Source organism: Sciurus carolinensis, chromosome 8 (assembly GCF_902686445.1).
Source record: "Sciurus carolinensis chromosome 8, mSciCar1.2, whole genome shotgun sequence".
Taxonomy (NCBI): Eukaryota; Metazoa; Chordata; class Mammalia; order Rodentia; family Sciuridae; genus Sciurus; species Sciurus carolinensis.
The window spans coordinates 32,210,211-32,218,098 of NC_062220.1; positions in this window are offsets into that span (position 1 = coordinate 32,210,211).

Consider the following 7,888-nt stretch of genomic DNA (forward strand, 5'->3'; position numbering starts at 1 on the left):
GGAGCTGGCGGACCCCGGGCATCGCAGCCACCCAGGCCGGCCGAGCGGGGCGGAGCTTAGGCCCGGAGCTCCTCGGGCTCTCCCGGGGCAGCTGGAGCCGCGCTGTCAGCTCTGGGTTGGAAACCCATAGACTGGGAAAAGCAGTTTTGATTTCCCCTGAAACGTGGCTGCCTACCCAGAGTTGCAGAATTTGAAAACATATCTCATGTCTGATCCGATATTTAATTGCTTTCTCCTAAGACAGCATTGGAAAAACAAATAGTTCTTAGTCAATCGATGCCAAAGGTCAAAGATGAGGCTAAAGCAGACTTCATGAATTAATTCGGAAGTCCTTCACTCTGGGGAATTGTGGTCGCACTTAGAAGGATAAGAGGGCCACCAGCAATGTCTGGACCGCAGAACAGGAAACCCTGTGGCACGCACCAGCATCAGGATCACTGAAGTCCTGTCTGCTCTAGCACTGAACTCCTATCACAGTAGTTACTACCACTTCTTTCCTGAACTAACGGCTGGGTTTTACAAAGCCTAATGGCTACTTTGCTCCTAAAATGAGTTGTTTGTAGCAGATGTTGCCCAGTAGAAAGCGGTACACGGTGGGCTTTGCCCAGAATTCAACCCAGTTTAATTCTATACAAATCATCACTTGGACAGTGCTAGTAGTGCCAGTTGTGCAAACTTCATCCCCTTATGCTGAGTCAGTGAAGGACCATCAAAGAGAATCTGCTGGGGCCTGTTTCTCCCTCTCCTAGTCCTTGCTTTGCGAACTCTAGATAGTAGGACTAGCTTAGACCCATAGGAGACATTCTTTGAAGGTGTTGAACCGAGATAAGTTCTCTAACCTGTTTCTAACCAAAATTCCTCCCTGTGGGTTGAAATTCTCCTGTGAGGCCACACCCCTAAAGGGAACCCAACCCAGAGGCTCGAGGCCATCAGTCGCTTACATTTCATGAGAAGGAGCGCCCTCTAGGGGTGCCCAGCTAAGGAAGATTCAGAGAAATGGGCATCTCTAATTACTTGCTTGTAAGAAGGAAAAAAAAAAAAAAATGAGTATCTTAAAAACATCAATTAAAGCATTAAAGAATAAATATTCACTATAAAGATAGATTTATTCCAAGTCCTTGCATGTATCCTCTCTTAGCGGATTTAATATCAGTTAATATATAGATTTAGAGTCCTCAATTCCATGACAAATGAAGGAGAAGAAAAAAAGGAAGCGACACTTGATATTGAGAAGCCAAGAGAGTTTTAAGAGGAAATGGCTGAACCACAGTGTTGTAGGACTTATAGTTTTGGTGGATGTAATGGGATTTGAAGGAAAATAGGAATTATGAGATCTCTAATGGAATGGTCCCCGAGCTAAAGAAATACAGGATGTTACAAGGCTGTTTACTGGGTGATGCAGAATGAGCAGGCAGTTCTATTGATGCCAGAAGTCTGAAAAACCAAGGTTTGAGGAATCTGAAGGGCCATTTTTATATATCATGAAATAGTTGAGTATGACATTCAGAAGGAAGAATATCAGATGTGCAGATAAAATTGCCTTTTGGTTGGGGGAAGTGAAAAATAGCAGCACTAAAATTTTTGTAAAGATGCTAAAGTTAGACTCAAATAATAGGAATCAAGAAGATGGAAAGTTAGCATTCCAGAAATGATTCTGGAATATTGAAGAACCCAATTTCCACTTTAGCCACTGAGTCCCGGGGAGCAAGAGAAGACAGTAGATAGAGGGATCTTGACAGGAGAAAGAAAGGGGTTCATTAAAGTGAGATGGTGGAAAAGAAGGTACAGTACAAATTGTCACCAAATCAGCTGAGGAGATCCACAGGTAACATCTGATTTTGGAGTAAACCCAATCTAGATGTGAATTGTCACATTCACTGCCTGTTATCACTGTTCTTAAGTGATTTGACTTAAGTCTGGACTTTCCTCATCTGTGAAATAAAGATTCTGCCTTTGAAGTGTTGTTGGCACAACTAGATGAGATCATATATGGAAAGCACTTAGGCAACACCTTCTGGGTGAGTGAATGCTGAGTGCACCTCGGATAAATTTTGGACCTTGAACCTGTGACCAGTCCTCACTGAGCTTATGGTATGCTATGGTTTGAGACCGTGCACAGATAAATATAAAATATTGGGCCTCGTGGAAAATAAAGCACCAAAAGTAAACACCAGAACTTAGTATATGTTCTCTTCTCTTCAGTCTTCCAGATGTAGGTGAGAGGCAGGTGCTGGTTTGGGTGTAGAAGGACAAAGGTAGCATGAAAGTGAGCATGTGGGAATGACACTTGGGATGTAGTCATGCCTAAATAGGAGGTTAGATCTATTTGGGTCTTTTCAATTTAAATTAAAATTTAACTGATACATAGAAGCACAAAACTATACAAATTAATGGGTACCATGTAATTTTTGGTACATGTACGTATTGTATAAAGGTTTAAGTCAGGTTAAACATATTGACTTCCTCCAATGTTTTTTTATTTTTTATAATGAAAACATTAAAAATCCTTTCTTCTAGCTTTTTGAAACACACAGTACATTGTCATAATGTTTAGTAACCTTACTGTGCTGTACCACACCAGAACTTCTTTCTCCTAGTTTAGTACCATTGATTAACTTTTCTCCATTCCTTCCTCCCTCTCACCAGCCCTGACCGCAAGTAATCACCTCTCTATTCCCAACTTTCATGGGATCAACTTTTTAATATTCCTCATATGAGTGAGACATCCAGTACTTATCTTTCCATGCCTGGATTCTTTTGCTAAAACTAATGATCTTCATTTCCATCCATGTTGTCACAAATGGCTGAATTTCATTCTTTCCATGGCTGAAGAGTATTACACTATTTATACATACTACATTTTCTTTATCCTTTCATCAGTTGGTGGACACTTTGTTTCCATTTCTTGGCTACTCTGAATAGTGCTGGCAATGAACCATGGATAACAGATGTCTCTTTGGCATACTGATTTCATACAAATTGCTGGATCATGTGGCATTTCTATTTTTAATTTTTTGAGGAATCTCCATACTGTTTTCCCTAATGACTGTACTAACTTACATTCTCATCCACAGTGCGCAAGTGTTCCCTTTTCTCCATTTTCTCACCAGCAGTTATCTTTTGTCTGTTTCTTCCTCTTCTCTCTCTCTCTCTCTCTCTCTCTCTTTCTCTTTCTCTCTCTCCTTCTTTCTTCTGGTACTGGGGATTGAACCCAGGAACATTTTACCACTGAGCTTCATCCCCCATCCTTTTTGTTTTGTATTGAGAAAGGGTCTCACTGGGTTGCCGAGGCTAGCCTTGAACTTGCCATCCTCCTGCCTCAGTCCCCCAAGTGTCACTGGAATTACAGACTTGTGCCACTATGCCAAATCTCTTGTCTTTTCGATATGAATTCTGTCTGGAATGGGGTGACATCTCACATGGCTTTGATTTTCCCTGATAGAGACATTAAGCATTTTCCCAGATATCCTCTAGTCATTTGTATATCTTCTTTTGAGAAGTGTCTACTTAGTCTTTTGATCACTTTTTTAAAATCAAGGTTTTGTTTTGTTTTTTCTATTGTGGTTTTCTTTTTTTTTCTTTTTTCTTTCTTTCTTTTTTTTTTTTTTTTTTTTTTTTGAGTTCCTTACATATTAGACATATTTCAATGGAGGGCTAAGCAGAGCATGTACTGGAGTTGAAGGTATCAGACCATGTAATTATTCTGAGAAATGTAAAATATATACAAATTTAAGAGACATCTGAAATATCAGATTCCTGATTTAGGAACTTCTCAATCCCTTAAGAGGTAAATGCTGTACTCAGGTAATGTGTATGTGAATGCACTTGACTATGTATTATCCCACAGTTATGTAAACACATCATTCTATATCAGATTTAGGATCATGCATCCTTTCACATATTCAACAGTTTTCATTTGTCACTAATTATAGTGCAAACCAAAGCAGAGTCTACAGTGAAGTTCACATACAGTGCTTGATATACTGGATATTAGTAAACAGAACACAGTGTTTGTCCAATTTATAAGAAGTAAAATGCCAGAGAAAGATCTTCACTTTTCTACTTTTTTCTTTTTTCTTTTTATTGTTAGTTTAAGTAAACATATCCTATAGTCTCTTTAAGTTTTTAGATGAAAAAATTTCTAAACCAAATGCTTTTAATTCTAGATTGTCCCTAACCACACTTTGTATTTTGTTGCTAAAATACAAAATCACAGGGGGAATCCCACATGCCAATACTTGGGGCTACCTTTTGAAAATGAGGTATCTGTCCTTAGTTTGCCACTATTTTCAGCTGGTTACTTTCCACAACTTCCTGTTCTTTTCATGCAAACTTGTACTGGTATCAAAATTACTTTCATAGTATGATTGTATTTTATGTACTAGTGTACTTACAACCTTTACAGTCTACATTGCTTTATGATGGAAGCTATTTTACCATCTCCATGCCCCTGCAGAATCAAGCAGGATCTTCTTGCAAGTGATGGGTTTAAAAACTCATATTTGTAGATGTCTATGCATCATATATTCAAATGCTTTTCATTATTGTTCCAATTTTTTCCTTGTGATTTCACATCCTGGTAATAGCCCACTGAAGGCAGTTGTACCCCCCAGCGGACATTTAGAAACTTCTAGAGACAGTTTTGGTTCACGACCAGCAGGAGAGGAGGTGGCAGAGATGCTACTGGCTTTAAGCGCACAAAGGCCAGTGATGTTACTGAACAGTCTCCTTACATGCAGGGCAGCCCACCACAGCCGTCTGGCACAAATGTCAAAAGCACAAAAAAGGGAAATTCAAATTTAACCAAGGGGATAGTTGTTGCACAGTTTTTACATGTGGATACCTAAGATTTGTCTGTTACTTCATTTAGAATAGTGAGCACCTAGGAGACTTGCAGCAATGCATGATTAGTTTCCCTGGGGTTTTAACTACTTCCTGAATGTGTAATTACATTGCTCCCCAAACAAATTCAACAATGGGCATGTAATATCCTTTAAGGCTCTCAAATTTGACTTTTAGATTTGCATCCTTTAAAAGATTACAAATATAGATCTGTATACACATACATAGATCATAGATGATGATCATGGATGATGGATGGATAATGGATAGGATGATATATAGGATAGACAGGTAGACAGATATAGAGGTGGAGAGATCCACTCCAATCAATGGGCACACAGGTAGAATGGTAAACATTTAACCCAATGAATCCCACTATGTGTTTCGCTTTCTTTAGGGCGCAAGTATACAGAATTCCTGTTTTTATCAAATAATTTATAAAACATGAACAAATTTTTTGTTATTAAACTATCAAATTATATTCTCAATTAGAAATCTCATTCATCTTCTGTGTAGATCTGCAATACAGGATTCCTTGGAAACAATACTTTTTAAAATGTTTTAAGAGAGCCTCAAAATTTCGCTTCCTTCACTTTCCACTTCCTTCTTTCTCCTTTCGTTCCCTTCCCTCCCTTTTCGTTTCTTTCATGTAATCACAACTCAAGCATACATTTCCATTTTCAGAAAGTAAATGAAAGCTTACTACATCACTTTCACTATTTACAAATTGATGCATGTGACGTGATTGGAGGTTGGTTTGATCACTCCTATGATCACTGGCATTCACTTAGCTCATCTGGGTGGGTAAGAAGGCCACATTCTCTGAGCATCTCTTTGGACACACGTCTTCTACATAAAGTAAAATCTGTGCCATATGATCAATATGTAAGCTCAGCGTTTTTCTTATATTCAACAGGTAACTGAACTTGTCTTTAAAACAACCACTAGTAAAGTGATAGCACCTTTTGGTACAATTGGGAAATCCATAAAAATTGTCTACAATCAGTCTCTACTACTCAAGAAAATACTTTCTCATACTGCAGATAAAAATACAAATGCTTCAAAGATATGAACATCAATTTTGATAAATTCTAGTGGGACATGCTGGGGAAGAGATACTAAAGCCTAATAATTAACTATTAGTAAGATCTTTCTAGTCAATGCCTCTAATTTATGCTCACAGTTATTTATATTTCTGGCTGGTCCCTGGAATTACATTTGACCTACACAACCTTTCTAAAGTCACTTGGTACCTATTAAAATTGTTTTCATTTTAACCTAACAGCATGGAGGGACCCTCTACTGGAGCAGGTTTAACAATGCAAAAAAAAAAAAAAAATTAAATGTGATGGCTATTTTTTTCCTGCTACTGTATTAAACTTGTAAATGTTTTAAATGCACTCATATTTAAAGACTAGGAGCTACATAACTTGCCAAGCAGATTTCTTATTAACATAGCAGGCAACACACAAGCAAACACACACAACCCCTCTTACTGCCTACCCTGGCCTCAGTCCCATCAAATCTGCTTGAATTTTTAAAAAAACAGCAGAAAAATGGATGATTATAATGTTTTCCTCTACCTTTCCTTTGTTAGCAGTGAAGAAAGTAAGATGGTATTGGTTTCGCTAAAATTTGAATTATATGGCTCTGAAAAATTTTTTAAGAAATTATTTCCTTTCAAAAACTATTTTAATTATGTCTAGGATTCTAACAATGTATTAGTTAAAAAACAAACCAATAAGGCATATAAGACATACTACTTTAAAATGGAAATAGCCAGAAGGGTGTTTCTTTCTTGTATCGAATTTCAGTTAAAAAACAAACAAAAATCTCAAGTCAGTTCATCTTCAAATCACTTTAATTTATTTCTCTGAAGCAGAATCAAATCATGAATAGTAAGATGCTGGGTCAGAAAGCACGAATTGTTGCCGTAATTTAGATTTTATATCATCTAAATAAGGAAATCTAAAAATCTTGACTACCAATTCTAGTTTGTTGTTTCAAAAATTGAAGGAAAACCTCCATCTTAAATTTAACATTTAGTAGTTAGAGACTAATTAATTTTAGGTCATCCCTACTTTATAATCTTAAGTATTATGATTTACTACAACTACAGTTAACAAACCATATGTAAATGTTACTCCCAACTAACAATGCCAATGGCACAGAATGCAAAGCTCTTCATGAACGGACTCTTGCTCAGCTTTTGGATTCTTCCCTGACATTGCATCCACCTACCTCAGGTCCACTTGTTCCTGACTACCTCCCGTTCCCAGAATCCTCATGACTTTGAACAGCCCTACTTCATATATCTTTAGGACTCAGTTCAAATGGCACTTCCTTTGTTTCTTAACTATTGCAGTAATCAACTTCCCTGCCTCCCTATGTTCTCAAGGAGCTTCCTACATCCATTACAGCATTTGTCAAAATGCTACAATCATTTAACATGTCAGCCCCCACCTACTTCTCCAACAGAATCCCCCCACAGACCTTAACCTACATATTCCCAGCATCTACGCACTTAATACCGTGATTAAGATATGGATGAAGAGATTCTTTCCTATTAAAACTCATCTGCTGGAAGACTTTAAATGTGAAGATGGAGAACTTTGCAAAGTCTACGCATTCAGAGAATCATACTCTTTATAACCCAAATTTATCAGACACTTATTTGTCTATGATTAAGACAATTAATTAGATCTAGAAGGCCATCTCTAAGTTCCAAGGACAAAGGGCACTAAAACTGCAGACCTATGATGGTTGAGAACACAAAATACATGGAATTTGCTTCAAAGAAGAAAAGAGCAAAAAATGAACTGCCCTTAAAAAGAATGATTGTTATGTTTATCAAACACTCAGCTTCATCAGGCATTGAATTAAGCCATTTATTGCTTCAAATGTGTCACCACGAACATTTTAATATACACTCCAGAGCAGTAAGGCCTCAAGTTTCACCACCTATAAATTATGAACCCACATTTGGACTTTTTGTGCTACCAATGATTACATGAGTTTTGTACAACAAAGATTTTAAGTGCCCTTG